Source organism: Thermobia domestica, chromosome 14, assembly GCF_964235325.1.
Source record: "Thermobia domestica chromosome 14, izTheDome1.hap1.1, whole genome shotgun sequence".
NCBI classification, from domain to species: Eukaryota; Metazoa; Arthropoda; class Insecta; order Zygentoma; family Lepismatidae; genus Thermobia; species Thermobia domestica.
In genome coordinates, this window is record NC_137467.1 from 144,590,703 (window position 1) to 144,608,079 (window position 17,377).

Below are 17,377 nucleotides of genomic sequence, written 5' to 3' on the forward strand. Positions count from 1 at the left end.
ACTGTTATGCATTAGTCTCTTATGAATCAAGTAATGAGGCTCTGTTTCTCAACCTGCTTGCAATGGGACCTTTGTTGCCCAGCCCCGCTTATAATGAGGTCCTTGTTTCTCAGCCTTGCTTGTAATGGGTCTCCTGTTTCCCAGCTCCTGTTGTAATGGAGACCGTGTTTCAGAGTCCCGCTTGTAATGGAGACCCCGTTTCCCAGCCATTACACTTAGCAACTTCAATAAGACTTCACAGTATAAATGGTATGGTATCTTGTACTTGTATGCTAATAGAATTCTAGTGCTGCCCTTTCTCGTTTTGTTTGGAATATGACAAGAAATTGGGATTGGTAATAGTGGATTCATTAAGAAGACATGAAACGACAAGTTGCCGAAATAATAGTAAAATATAAAGGAATTACAGCCTTAAGCGGCAATACCTTTTATATCGTGAAATTATAGATATTTCGCTGTACGTAAGTATGAGAATTTGTGTGCAGAAGTATTTTCATAACATTCAGAATTGCTAGCATTGGCACTGATTTTCATAGTGATCTAAAGAGTGCCAACAATGAACCCTAAAAGAAAAAAAAATATCAGTACGAATCATAGTGATTTGACCCATTCGTTCTAGGCATAGAGTCGTTCGTTTGAATATACTAACAGTATTTTATGTATTGTTAAATTCAGAACTACCCAAGTGAATTTATCTTATGTAAGTTAGTATGCAGTAGGAAGGGGGTCCAAACGTCGCCTTCCACGTATACTACCTGAATTAAGCAGGGGTTATCTTCTTTTACCTGGCCCACGTATGCTAAGGGATTACACTATGATTACAGTGTTTTATGTACTTATTACGTTAAGTAACCAAGAGATTAACGTGGAATTAAGCCGGAACTTTTGTTAAAAGGCGACATTTTATCATATAGTATGATGTATATAGGATAATTAGTTTTTCTAATTGAACTCATGAAGGGGTATGACGTGGGTAATTGAAATCATGAAGGGGTATGACGTATGTAATTAAACTCATGAAAGAGTATGACGTGTGTAATTGAAATTATGATTGCGTACGGTGTATGTAATTGAAGTAATTAGTTTTTGTAATTGAAGTTGTGAAAAGAGTATGACGTATGTAATTGAAGTGATAACGCGTGGCAGATGGTGCCGCTGGCGCCATTACTGTCTGACCGTAATGCGAGTTCCCTTTATACTTTTTCCGCCCGTTTACTTTGTATATTACCGACTGCCGCACTGTATTGAATGTTAGCTTTCCGCTGGCGCCATTACCGTCGCGAGTTTTTTGCCCGCCCGCTTTGTATATATGCTGCTCGGTAGCCACGTACGCTAATGGTATTTTTATTTATAGATACCGGCACAGTTTGTATATTTATTTATTATTGTGACTTAAGTAAGAAGAGAAAGTTTACGTACCTTTGATGACACGGCCGCTATTTTGTTGGCTATTTCCTGGTTGTTTGTTGTTGCAGTTGTATATAATTTATGCCCATATTGCAGTGTTGTCTGTAATGAGAATAATTACAGTGATTTTTTTTCCCCCTAAATAATTACATTTTCCTTTCTTTAGGGATTTCTTTTTGTAATGTTGCAGCGAAAAAGGGTAACTAGATTTTCGATAATTTGTATGTAAGCTATTGAGTGTTTCCTTTTATGTACAGTGATTAGACTACGTATAGTTACCTATATTTTTTACGTAATGAGACCAAACCCTAATTATGAATTATACTTTTACTTTCTATTAGATTAATTATGAATTTACCTTGCACTTTTTTTATTTATATAATTGAAAATGATCAATATTAATTAACCTATAATACTTACCATATGTATATACTTACGTATGAAGAATTGAGCTTTACCACTTGTGTTTTTTGATGGACGGATTTGGTTTTCCAATATGGCGGCGTTGCGTGATCGTTGAATAGAGTTTCCACCATAGTAGGAGTGTGAAATGCGAATACGCGCGTTTTGCTTGCATTTCCGTATAGATTGATGCTAATTAAATTTGTGACGAATTTGGATGGGCGAAGTTGCATAGTTTATTACATTATTACAATATATGTTTAATTTATATTAAATTTTGTTTTATCGTGTGTTTAATTATTATAAAATTGAAATAATAATAATAGATAACGATACATTTTGATAAAGAAAGCGGAACCCCACAGTACTACGATATGTACAACTGTGCTGCCATCTATTGGCAATAATTACAACTTCATTTAACAGGCACGTTATATGGGAGACTGATACAGAATGAAGGGGGAGATTTAAGGTGAACTACATGAGATTTAGATGTACAAGGAAGAGAACAGAATAAAATAAATAGAGAAAATATTATTGTTTATTGAATTGAAGCAACATTTAAGCGTAATATAGTAGTTTGCAATGAGGTTATTAAATTAGGTTTAACTGAATACGTATGCACTTTGTAGGGTTGTTTATTATTTATTTAGGATTTTTTTTATTTAATAATATGGTTTGTAGAAGTATATTGAGTTACTATAAAATAGAACAAACTTATATTTTATTTGTATAGATGCACCTATGTTTATACAAGGGTGCAGTTTTAGTATTGGTTTGCGTTAGCGTATTTGAATGTGCGGAACGGCACATGATGGATTTGGAGCGGGCGGTGTATTACAACATTGTATCTGTTGGAGGATTTTGGTACTACGGTTTTGCATTGATGAATATATATATGTCGCATAGATTGACGAAATGCTGAAGATTGTTTTTTATGCTAATTGGCACTATGATTTCCATTTGAAAGAATTAGATAAATAATAGCTTGAAAATATTTAAAATGGATTACGGTATGAAGCATAATATTTAAGTATATTGTATTTGCTATGATTGAGAACCGGAAAATATATATGTAATTGCTACTATGGAATTAACAAGTATCAGAGATAAATACATTAGCTACCATTTATTGTGTGCTGGATTATAAGAATATACTACTTATAATGTTTGGTTTAAGTGCTGAGAAGTGTTATATGCTGATTGATTTTTTCGTGGGGAATTGATTTAATTTGAAGCAACAACAAATACATTTGACAAATATTTGATGTATTTGCAAGCATTGAAATGGGTATAAAATGTTTTATGTATGTAAAATATTTTTGTAAAATAGAATTGTTATACATGAATGTAGGCACCATAGCGTCTTATTACAGACCCTGCGATTTTTAGAAAAAATTAACGATAACACAAAGACGTTACGGAATACATGCTTTATGTTACATATGGAAACACGATAAGGACTATTTGATAAATTTTGCTATTTAGGAAATAATATTTTACAGAAGAAGGTGTACAAGAGAAACAACCAATGTGCTGTAATTGTATGACAGAATAGGACAATATGAGTACCAGTTTGAATATTATGTGCATTTAATCGGTAGGGAATTAGTTACAGTATTTTTTTATTGAACCTAGGGTGATAATATAGAGCTAAAATCTTAGAGGTATGGTTGCGTGTCTTATTAGGATATATTTTTATAACTGTGCGTGTACTATACTTGTTTATTACAAAATTTGATACATTTTACTGAATTAAAATCGTGCCGCATTTTTAGCAGGTATAAGGTTTTTCACCATGGTGTTGATTAAGATAATGGAAAGCTTGCATTTTTTCGTATTTTTGGAATAATATTGTATACAAGAAGATGCTATTGGATATATTGTACAAGGAAAACAAATATTGTGCTGTAATTGTATGACAAAATAGGACAATGTGCCTACCACTTTGAATATTATGCGCATTTAAATGGTATGGAATTAGTTGCAGTAATTTTTATTGAGCTTAGGGTAATAATATAATATAGAGCTAAAATTTTACAGGTAAGGTTTGTATGGGTTATTAGGATATATTTTTTATAACTGTGCATATACTATACTTGTTTATTACAAATCTTTGATACATTTTACTGAATTAAAATTGTGCCGCATTTTCAGCAGGTATAAGGTTTTTCACCACGGTGCTGATTAAGATATTGGAAAGCTTGCATTTTTTCGTATTTTTTGGAATAATATTGTATACAAGAAGATGCTATGGGATATATTCTACAAGGAAAACAAATAATGTGCTGTAATTGTATGACAGAATAGGACAATATGCGTACCAGTTTGAATATTATGTGCATTTAAGCGGTATGGAATTAGTTGCAGTATTTTTTATTGAACCTAGAGTGATAATATAGAGCTAAAATCTTACAGGTATGGCCGCGTGTCTTATTAGGATATATTTTTATAACTGTGCGTGTACTATACTTGTTTATTACAAAATTTGATACATTTTACTGAATTAAAATTGTGCCGCATTTTTAGCAGGTATAAGGTTTCTTACCATGGTGTTGATTAAGATAATGGAAAGATTGTATTTTTTCGTATTTTTTGGAATAATATTGTATACAAGAAGATGCTATTGGATATATCGTACAAGGAAAACAAATAATGTGGTATAATTGTATGACAGAATACGACAATGTGCGTACCACTTTGAATATTATGTGTATTTAAGCGGTATGGAATTAGTTGCAGTAATTTTTATTGAGCTTAGGGTAATAATATAGAGCTAAAATTTTACAGGTAAGGTTTGTATGGGTTATTAGGATATATTTTTTTATGGTTGTACATGTACTATACTTGATTATTACAAATCTTTGATACATTTTACTGAATTAAAAAATTGTGCCGCATTTTGGCAGATATAAGGTTTTTTTTTACCATTTGTACGGTTTAAACAAGAGAATACATAGAGACTTTAGTATTTATAATTTATGTAATACGTTACTATATATTAATTATAGATAATATGTATGAAGTGTAATGATGAAGAGGTCTACAACGAAATAATATCAGGATTAGAACTTGTTGAACTGGTGAATAGAAAATGGTCAGATATATCTATGTATATATTACATGTATTATACTTATTTGGAAACACATACCGAATTGATTTAAATAATGCTGGCGCGTGTATTACAACGTGAAAGTATATAAGATTTACATCCTTTTATTAGGATATATGTGTACATATTTTAGTTTAATAATAATAATACAAACTGAATTATTTTTAGTTTTTATATGGCAAAGAGAAGAACCTTACGCATGCTTTAGTTGTGGAAAAACAGAAATGCACGATCGTAGGAAAACTTGCATCAGTATTTTGAACGGATTTACACAATATAGATTTTAATGTTGGACATACTTGGAGATACTTAAAATATGAGATCTATGAGAACGTACCGCGAAAAAATATTGTAGACAGAACTATTTTTTACTTATTTAAAATTGCTGTATAGTTACAAGAGAGAATTTCTGATACTATTTTTTATTTTGCTTATGAATTACTAGATATAATATTTTAATTATTTGTGGTGAAACGATAGTAATAACGATTTTTTTATGTAAATATATGGAGCTATTTATTGTACAATATGAAATACATGGTTTGCAATATAGATACAATGCTTATTTTACTTACTTACAGAGAATATACATATGTATTTGGTTATAGTATTATGTTTATATAGAAATACTTTACACTAGAAATAAGCATTTAATTGAACCACCACATTTTTTATTTGGATTTAAATGAACATCGAATGTCTATATAGGTGTACAGAATGTAAGAATTTCGCATTGATTTTTTTACAGACATTTGGTTTTAGCCATATTATTTTATATAAAAACTATGAGTTACTCATTATTTCTATTATATATTAAACTAAACTAAATTAACGGATATATATAATTACGGATCACAATTATGCTATAAGAATTTGCGAAATTTATAAGATTTCGATAATAGCTGAAAATATTACAACTACTGGTGACAGTATTTTGTTTAATACACAATTATATATAGTGTACATGTAGCTGGCACACAATAACCGTAATATCTATGGATAATGAACTCTGGATATTTACAATGATATTGAAGATTTAATACTGACGTGTTACTTGGGTAACATTGCTCATTATTTGAAACCACACTTAACATTAATAACTATGAACATGATGCAAACATTGATTTTACTGTGAAATTGTGTATATATATTATTTTCTGGGAGGCCTATTACAGTACAACAGGTGATTTTACAATAGTTATTATTTTATGAACAGACTAACCCCTATTTATACATTTTCTGTTTTGTTAATATTACCTAAGCACTTTGACTTGTAAATACTTTGAGTACTGCCATGGGTTGTTTTTAACACTTTTATACCTAGTTATGAGACATTGATAGCCAGTACCCACTACTGTTTGCATTATATTTTAGTTTACTAAGTAGGGTAAATTTTGGAATCACATTAATTTGATTATGGTAGGTAGTGGAGAGTTTTCCTGAATGATGTTATGAACCTTTGAGGATTTATACCACATAGAATTGACTAGTTAAACTTATTTTACCCACATTTTACATAAAAAAAAAATGTATTGAGATATATTTTACCAACATACAATAAACAGAACTAATGAAGGTTGATTATGACTACGAACAAATACCCTTTAGTAACATGACAGTGTATTTCAGTACTTTTTGGTAAGGGCATTAAGTAAGAAATTAGACACAATAGCTCCTAATTGAAGAATGGAACACATGTTTGAATAGCGTCTTGCAGCGCAAGACATACTTCGGATACACTGTTTCAACAGTATATATTGTGGTGGTATAGAACATATTATGGATACACTGTTTAAACAATTTATACCTTGGGTGGTACAGGACATATTATGGATATACTGTTTAAGCAAATTATAGCGTTTGCAGCACAGAGCGTATTATTGATTTGATGTTTTATTACATTGCATATACCTGTTGATACTTCTATTATATAGCCATGTTACAAACTAAAAACAACCAATTTTGTGCAACATGATATAGGGAAAGTATACTTAGTTAGACAAGAGATGCATTTAGACAGTACATGAATTTACTTTATATAGGAAATTGGGAACTGCCATGGTTGGTGGATATGGATATAGAGTTATGACTCATTTTAGTAATAAAGATTTGTTATATTTAATGTTGAATATAGTATTTGGTAGTACAGATGCATATATTGCTAAAGCACACAGAACTTTTTTATTGAATATATATATATATATATATATACATACATAGTTTGATCATATTTTAATTATTAAACTTTATATTTACAACAGAGAATGCATTACAGAATGTGCGATAGATATATGAACACAACTTTAATTTATTATGATTAACAATAGTTTAAATTTATTTATTTTGGTTGCATGAAATTAACATTAACAAATTTTTTATCGACAAACGTATATAGATGCACCTTTGAAAAACTAATTTCGTTTATTTATTTATTTTGGTTGTATGAAATTAACATTAACAAATTTCTTATCGACAAACCTATATAGATGTACCTTTGAAAAACTAATTTCGTTTATTTATATAGGGAAATTTTATATATTTATGACTATTTGAAAACTTTGATACTATACAGAGCAGAATAATTGATTATTGTAGGACAGTTATTGTTTGATATCTGAATAGTATACCAGCACAGAAGGAATAAATCACTTTTACAAAAATATTTACTTGCAGATAGCTTCGTCAAGAATTAAAGATTGAATTTAATGTATCAGTACTAGAGTTGATCAATTAATAAAATTATTGAGTTCAGCGTTACAGGAACATGTTTAGGCGAAACGGAGGTGAATGATGATGGAATAAGTGTTGAAATGAAAAAAAAAATAATCATAATATTGTCAGCTTCAAATTAACTTCGGAACTAACATTGAATTAGGGACCACATATGCAGCCGAATCGAGTGCTTACCAGCCAATTATAAGTAAGAATAGAGAGTTCCAACTGCTGAAAAGAATTCAGTGAGAAACTAGTGATAATAGTATTTATCATTTTTATTTGGATGGATATAAACTACATTGACGGTAATTTTAGATATTTCCCTCAAGATTTTGTTATTGTAATCAAAATGTTTTGACTATGGTGCATTTTTGACGATACAAATTGTTTAAATATTATGAAAATAAGAAACTTTATGAAATACTACTAAACACAAAATGCAGTAGTATTAGTACAACCAGTGTTACTATTTACGGAATGTCATATTGCGAATATGTATACATGGAACCAGACATTGGAGAGAACACAGTAAGCTTGTACCATAACATGTACTTTGAACATTTTTTTTTTGACAAACAAGCATTATTTTTTTATACATTGTTTTTCCTAGAAAAATCCAAGAACATAGCTTCCTGGCAATGGTAAAGTTTTCATTTAGATACTGCTAAGTCATTTTATAAACTCTGTTGACGGCATAATTTCCTTGGTTACTACCCATTAACTCTAACTTGTGAAAGAACTAATTGAACTGTCATTGAATGAAGTATAATTTCAATAACATAGGACATTTTAATAACTCAGCGTTTTGTATTATGATATTTGAACACTTTGTAGTTACCAGCATGCCTGTTCCCTGAAAACCTTTATTATACGTTTGAAGATTAGGTATGTGACGCATACAGTCCGAACTACTTTTGCAGGAAACAAGATATTGCAAATTCCTTTAGAACGATGTTTTATGAAGTGTCATTCTTTAACAGGAACTTTTCATGGAAGATACACATGTCTATAAATATGAGATATTTATACTATTTTATGACATCACAATTGTTTTACAATTTATCATTTCATTGATACTGTATATGATGGAAACCTTATGTGTTTTCACTTATTAATGTGATATTGAACAGAATCAGTCATTTATAATTACTGTTACTAAATTTATTAGGCAGTGTAATTGTATAGCGGAAACTTATCCACTTTATATGATAGACTGAGCTGTGGAATTAATTATAATAATTGGACTTTAAACTTAGAATGATTACGGTAGTATGATTATTATTTTAGACATATATATTAGCCATTGAATTTATAGAAAGGTTTGTGGTTATAGCTTATTGAGGATGACAACATTGCCACAATTACGAATTAATATATCAAGGATATTTAAACATCTTCATAAGTATGACAAGATTTATTAGTTTTACGATTATTAGCTGTGCACATTACTTGAATATTTATTCTTATTATACTTACCAGTATTGTATTACATATGCTTGAGTACTTTTATAATCATTTAAAACGATTTACTAGAATAACAACAGGTAAAATTGTATTTTGTTTGAAACAGTTATGATATTTGCTGCGATTATTGGAAATGGTATGCCATATGTTTGCTTGCATTGACACAAATCATAAGGGTTAATACTAAAGAGATTATAATTATGTTAGATAACTCATGCGTTTAGTTGAAATGAAGACAAAGATTGACATAGTAGGAAACATTATATAACAATTACCAGATTGAAGTAGTTTATTTATATATTTAAAGATTGGGTAATATAACATTTATAAACATATTATTTAGATTTGTGTGGGGGGGGGGAGGCATTACACCTAATTATTGTTAGGTACTAAGTTTGCGATTGGTACTTTGATACATTTTGACAGTTAAACTTAGGACTTGACATCACGAAAGATATAGTAGAGAATTTTATTATTGATAGATGCAGCACATTATAATTAACAATAAACATTGATATTTTATGAAATATGGAAAGTTAATTGACATGCTAATGTGTTTGGGTTATAATAAGAATTATTTGATTTATAATACTACAGAACAATATATGATTGATATATTAGTGTTATTTATTTTGCAATAGATATAGCATATCATAGCTAGTATCAATAAATATATTATTTGAAATATGACAAGTACACATTATAATTACTAATTTAACTTCTATAATAAGATATGGTTTATGAATTCTTACAGATTAATATTTGATTACTACAGTACAATTATGTATTAACATTAATTATGAAGCATCACAACAAATGACAAATATTATCATATTCGAATTTTTAATTGTATGATTGGCAGATTGAAATGTTTAGCTACATAAAAGTTATTTGTATTACATATTAAATAAGAAGTAAACAATATTATACAAACTTAACACAAAAAAATGTAAAAACTGAAAATGAAAAAGTGCAAACTAAAATTAAAACTGCAACTTGAAAACAAAAAAAATGTAGAACTGAAATAAAAATGCAGAAACAAAATTTAAAGTACAAGTAAAAAAAAAACAAAAAAAAGTGTAAAGTGAAAATGAAAAAGTGCAGAAGTAAAATTAAAAAAGTGCAACTTGAAACCAAAAAATGTAATACTGAAAATGAAAAGTGCAGAAGTAGAATTAAAAAAGTGCAACTTGAAACAAAGAAAAATGTAAAATTGAAAATGAAAAACACAAACTAAAATTTAAAGTGCAACTGGAAATACAAAAAATGTAAACTCAAAATGAGAAACGCAAACTAAAATTACAAGTGCAACTTGAAAAAACAAAAAATGTAGAATTGAAAATTAAAAAAATGAAGGAATAAATTAAAACTTTGAAAATCAAAAATGTAAAATCGGAAATAAAAAACTGAAACAATATTCAAAATGCACGTCTTGCAACATTGAATAATGATTCAATTTTTATTTTCGATTTTACATTTTTGATTTTCAAAGTTTTAATTTATTTCTTCATTTTTTTAATTTTCAATTCTACATTTTTTGTTTTTTCAAGTTGCACTTGTAATTTTAGTTTGCGTTTCTCATTTTGAGTTTACATTTTTTGTATTTCCAGTTGCACTTTAAATTTTAGTTTGTGTTTTTTCATTTTCAATTTTACATTTTTCTTTGTTTCAAGTTGCACTTTTTTAATTCTACTTCTGCACTTTTCATTTTCAGTATTACATTTTTTGGTTTCAAGTTGCACTTTTTTAATTTTACTTCTGCACTTTTTCATTTTCACTTTACACTTTTTTTTGTTTTTTTTACTTGTACTTTAAATTTTGTTTCTGCATTTTTATTTCAGTTCTACATTTTTTTGTTTTCAAGTTGCAGTTTTAATTTTAGTTTGCACTTTTTCATTTTCAGTTTTTACATTTTTTTGTGTTAAGTTTGTATAATATTGTTTACTTCTTATTTAATATGTAATACAAATAACTTTTATGTAGCTAAACATTTCAATCTGCCAATCATACAATTAAAAATTCGAATATGATAATATTTGTCATTTGTTGTGATGCTTCATAATTAATGTTAATACATAATTGTACTGTAGTAATCAAATATTAATCTGTAAGAATTCATAAACCATATCTTATTATAGAAGTTAAATTAGTAATTATAATGTGTACTTGTCATATTTCAAATAATATATTTATTGATACTAGCTATGATATGCTATATCTATTGCAAAATAAATAACACTAATATATCAATCATATATTGTTCTGTAGTATTATAAATCAAATAATTCTTATTATAACCCAAACACATTAGCATGTCAATTAACTTTCCATATTTCATAAAATATCAATGTTTATTGTTAATTATAATGTGCTGCATCTATCAATAATAAAATTCTCTACTATATCTTTCGTGATGTCAAGTCCTAAGTTTAACTGTCAAAATGTATCAAAGTACCAATCGCAAACTTAGTACCTAACAATAATTAGGTGTAATGCCTCCCCCCCCCCACACAAATCTAAATAATATGTTTATAAATGTTATATTACCCAATCTTTAAATATATAAATAAACTACTTCAATCTGGTAATTGTTATATAATGTTTCCTACTATGTCAATCTTTGTCTTCATTTCAACTAAACGCATGAGTTATCTAACATAATTATAATCTCTTTAGTATTAACCCTTATGATTTGTGTCAATGCAAGCAAACATATGGCATACCATTTCCAATAATCGCAGCAAATATCATAACTGTTTCAAACAAAATACAATTTTACCTGTTGTTATTCTAGTAAATCGTTTTAAATGATTATAAAAGTACTCAAGCATATGTAATACAATACTGGTAAGTATAATAAGAATAAATATTCAAGTAATGTGCACAGCTAATAATCGTAAAACTAATAAATCTTGTCATACTTATGAAGATGTTTAAATATCCTTGATATATTAATTCGTAATTGTGGCAATGTTGTCATCCTCAATAAGCTATAACCACAAACCTTTCTATAAATTCAATGGCTAATATATATGTCTAAAATAATAATCATACTACCGTAATCATTCTAAGTTTAAAGTCCAATTATTATAATTAATTCCACAGCTCAGTCTATCATATAAAGTGGATAAGTTTCCGCTATACAATTACACTGCCTAATAAATTTAGTAACAGTAATTATAAATGACTGATTCTGTTCAATATCACATTAATAAGTGAAAACACATAAGGTTTCCATCATATACAGTATCAATGAAATGATAAATTGTAAAACAATTGTGATGTCATAAAATAGTATAAATATCTCATATTTATAGACATGTGTATCTTCCATGAAAAGTTCCTGTTAAAGAATGACACTTCATAAAACATCGTTCTAAAGGAATTTGCAATATCTTGTTTCCTGCAAAAGTAGTTCGGACTGTATGCGTCACATACCTAATCTTCAAACGTATAATAAAGGTTTTCAGGGAACAGGCATGCTGGTAACTACAAAGTGTTCAAATATCATAATACAAAACGCTGAGTTATTAAAATGTCCTATGTTATTGAAATTATACTTCATTCAATGACAGTTCAATTAGTTCTTTCACAAGTTAGAGTTAATGGGTAGTAACCAAGGAAATTATGCCGTCAACAGAGTTTATAAAATGACTTAGCAGTATCTAAATGAAAACTTTACCATTGCCAGGAAGCTATGTTCTTGGATTTTTCTAGGAAAAACAATGTATAAAAAAATAATGCTTGTTTGTCAAAAAAAAATGTTCAAAGTACATGTTATGGTACAAGCTTACTGTGTTCTCTCCAATGTCTGGTTCCATGTATACATATTCGCAATATGACATTCCGTAAATAGTAACACTGGTTGTACTAATACTACTGCATTTTGTGTTTAGTAGTATTTCATAAAGTTTCTTATTTTCATAATATTTAAACAATTTGTATCGTCAAAAATGCACCATAGTCAAAACATTTTGATTACAATAACAAAATCTTGAGGGAAATATCTAAAATTACCGTCAATGTAGTTTATATCCATCCAAATAAAAATGATAAATACTATTATCACTAGTTTCTCACTGAATTCTTTTCAGCAGTTGGAACTCTCTATTCTTACTTATAATTGGCCGGTAAGCACTCGATTCGGCTGCATATGTGGTCCCTAATTCAATGTTAGTTCCGAAGTTAATTTGAAGCTGACAATATTATGATTATTTTTTTTTTTCATTTCAACACTTATTCCATCATCATTCACCTCCGTTTCGCCTAAACATGTTCCTGTAACGCTGAACTCAATAATTTTATTAATTGATCAACTCTAGTACTGATACATTAAATTCAATCTTTAATTCTTGACGAAGCTATCTGCAAGTAAATATTTTTGTAAAAGTGATTTATTCCTTCTGTGCTGGTATACTATTCAGATATCAAACAATAACTGTCCTACAATAATCAATTATTCTGCTCTGTATAGTATCAAAGTTTTCAAATAGTCATAAATATATAAAATTTCCCTATATAAATAAACGAAATTAGTTTTTCAAAGGTACATCTATATAGGTTTGTCGATAAGAAATTTGTTAATGTTAATTTCATACAACCAAAATAAATAAATAAACGAAATTAGTTTTTCAAAGGTGCATCTATATACGTTTGTCGATAAAAAATTTGTTAATGTTAATTTCATGCAACCAAAATAAATAAATTTAAACTATTGTTAATCATAATAAATTAAAGTTGTGTTCATATATCTATCGCACATTCTGTAATGCATTCTCTGTTGTAAATATAAAGTTTAATAATTAAAATATGATCAAACTATGTATGTATATATATATATATATATATTCAATAAAAAAGTTCTGTGTGCTTTAGCAATATATGCATCTGTACTACCAAATACTATATTCAACATTAAATATAACAAATCTTTATTACTAAAATGAGTCATAACTCTATATCCATATCCACCAACCATGGCAGTTCCCAATTTCCTATATAAAGTAAATTCATGTACTGTCTAAATGCATCTCTTGTCTAACTAAGTATACTTTCCCTATATCATGTTGCACAAAATTGGTTGTTTTTAGTTTGTAACATGGCTATATAATAGAAGTATCAACAGGTATATGCAATGTAATAAAACATCAAATCAATAATACGCTCTGTGCTGCAAACGCTATAATTTGCTTAAACAGTATATCCATAATATGTCCTGTACCACCCAAGGTATAAATTGTTTAAACAGTGTATCCATAATATGTTCTATACCACCACAATATATACTGTTGAAACAGTGTATCCGAAGTATGTCTTGCGCTGCAAGACGCTATTCAAACATGTGTTCCATTCTTCAATTAGGAGCTATTGTGTCTAATTTCTTACTTAATGCCCTTACCAAAAAGTACTGAAATACACTGTCATGTTACTAAAGGGTATTTGTTCGTAGTCATAATCAACCTTCATTAGTTCTGTTTATTGTATGTTGGTAAAATATATCTCAATACATTTTTTTTTATGTAAAATGTGGGTAAAATAAGTTTAACTAGTCAATTCTATGTGGTATAAATCCTCAAAGGTTCATAACATCATTCAGGAAAACTCTCCACTACCTACCATAATCAAATTAATGTGATTCCAAAATTTACCCTACTTAGTAAACTAAAATATAATGCAAACAGTAGTGGGTACTGGCTATCAATGTCTCATAACTAGGTATAAAAGTGTTAAAAACAACCCATGGCAGTACTCAAAGTATTTACAAGTCAAAGTGCTTAGGTAATATTAACAAAACAGAAAATGTATAAATAGGGGTTAGTCTGTTCATAAAATAATAACTATTGTAAAATCACCTGTTGTACTGTAATAGGCCTCCCAGAAAATAATATATATACACAATTTCACAGTAAAATCAATGTTTGCATCATGTTCATAGTTATTAATGTTAAGTGTGGTTTCAAATAATGAGCAATGTTACCCAAGTAACACGTCAGTATTAAATCTTCAATATCATTGTAAATATCCAGAGTTCATTATCCATAGATATTACGGTTATTGTGTGCCAGCTACATGTACACTATATATAATTGTGTATTAAACAAAATACTGTCACCAGTAGTTGTAATATTTTCAGCTATTATCGAAATCTTATAAATTTCGCAAATTCTTATAGCATAATTGTGATCCGTAATTATATATATCCGTTAATTTAGTTTAGTTTAATATATAATAGAAATAATGAGTAACTCATAGTTTTTATATAAAATAATATGGCTAAAACCAAATGTCTGTAAAAAAAATCAATGCGAAATTCTTACATTCTGTACACCTATATAGACATTCGATGTTCATTTAAATCCAAATAAAAAATGTGGTGGTTCAATTAAATGCTTATTTCTAGTGTAAAGTATTTCTATATAAACATAATACTATAACCAAATACATATGTATATTCTCTGTAAGTAAGTAAAATAAGCATTGTATCTATATTGCAAACCATGTATTTCATATTGTACAATAAATAGCTCCATATATTTACATAAAAAAATCGTTATTACTATCGTTTCACCACAAATAATTAAAATATTATATCTAGTAATTCATAAGCAAAATAAAAAATAGTATCAGAAATTCTCTCTTGTAACTATACAGCAATTTTAAATAAGTAAAAAATAGTTCTGTCTACAATATTTTTTCGCGGTACGTTCTCATAGATCTCATATTTTAAGTATCTCCAAGTATGTCCAACATTAAAATCTATATTGTGTAAATCCGTTCAAAATACTGATGCAAGTTTTCCTACGATCGTGCATTTCTGTTTTTCCACAACTAAAGCATGCGTAAGGTTCTTCTCTTTGCCATATAAAAACTAAAAATAATTCAGTTTGTATTATTATTATTAAACTAAAATATGTACACATATATCCTAATAAAAGGATGTAAATCTTATATACTTTCACGTTGTAATACACGCGCCAGCATTATTTAAATCAATTCGGTATGTGTTTCCAAATAAGTATAATACATGTAATATATACATAGATATATCTGACCATTTTCTATTCACCAGTTCAACAAGTTCTAATCCTGATATTATTTCGTTGTAGACCTCTTCATCATTACACTTCATACATATTATCTATAATTAATATATAGTAACGTATTACATAAATTATAAATACTAAAGTCTCTATGTATTCTCTTGTTTAAACCGTACAAATGGTAAAAAAAAACCTTATATCTGCCAAAATGCGGCACAATTTTTTAATTCAGTAAAATGTATCAAAGATTTGTAATAATCAAGTATAGTACATGTACAACCATAAAAAAATATATCCTAATAACCCATACAAACCTTACCTGTAAAATTTTAGCTCTATATTATTACCCTAAGCTCAATAAAAATTACTGCAACTAATTCCATACCGCTTAAATACACATAATATTCAAAGTGGTACGCACATTGTCGTATTCTGTCATACAATTATACCACATTATTTGTTTTCCTTGTACGATATATCCAATAGCATCTTCTTGTATACAATATTATTCCAAAAAATACGAAAAAATACAATCTTTCCATTATCTTAATCAACACCATGGTAAGAAACCTTATACCTGCTAAAAATGCGGCACAATTTTAATTCAGTAAAATGTATCAAATTTTGTAATAAACAAGTATAGTACACGCACAGTTATAAAAATATATCCTAATAAGACACGCGGCCATACCTGTAAGATTTTAGCTCTATATTATCACTCTAGGTTCAATAAAAAATACTGCAACTAATTCCATACCGCTTAAATGCACATAATATTCAAACTGGTACGCATATTGTCCTATTCTGTCATACAATTACAGCACATTATTTGTTTTCCTTGTAGAATATATCCCATAGCATCTTCTTGTATACAATATTATTCCAAAAAATACGAAAAAATGCAAGCTTTCCAATATCTTAATCAGCACCGTGGTGAAAAACCTTATACCTGCTGAAAATGCGGCACAATTTTAATTCAGTAAAATGTATCAAAGATTTGTAATAAACAAGTATAGTATATGCACAGTTATAAAAAATATATCCTAATAACCCATACAAACCTTACCTGTAAAATTTTAGCTCTATATTATATTATTACCCTAAGCTCAATAAAAATTACTGCAACTAATTCCATACCATTTAAATGCGCATAATATTCAAAGTGGTAGGCACATTGTCCTATTTTGTCATACAATTACAGCACAATATTTGTTTTCCTTGTACAATATATCCAAT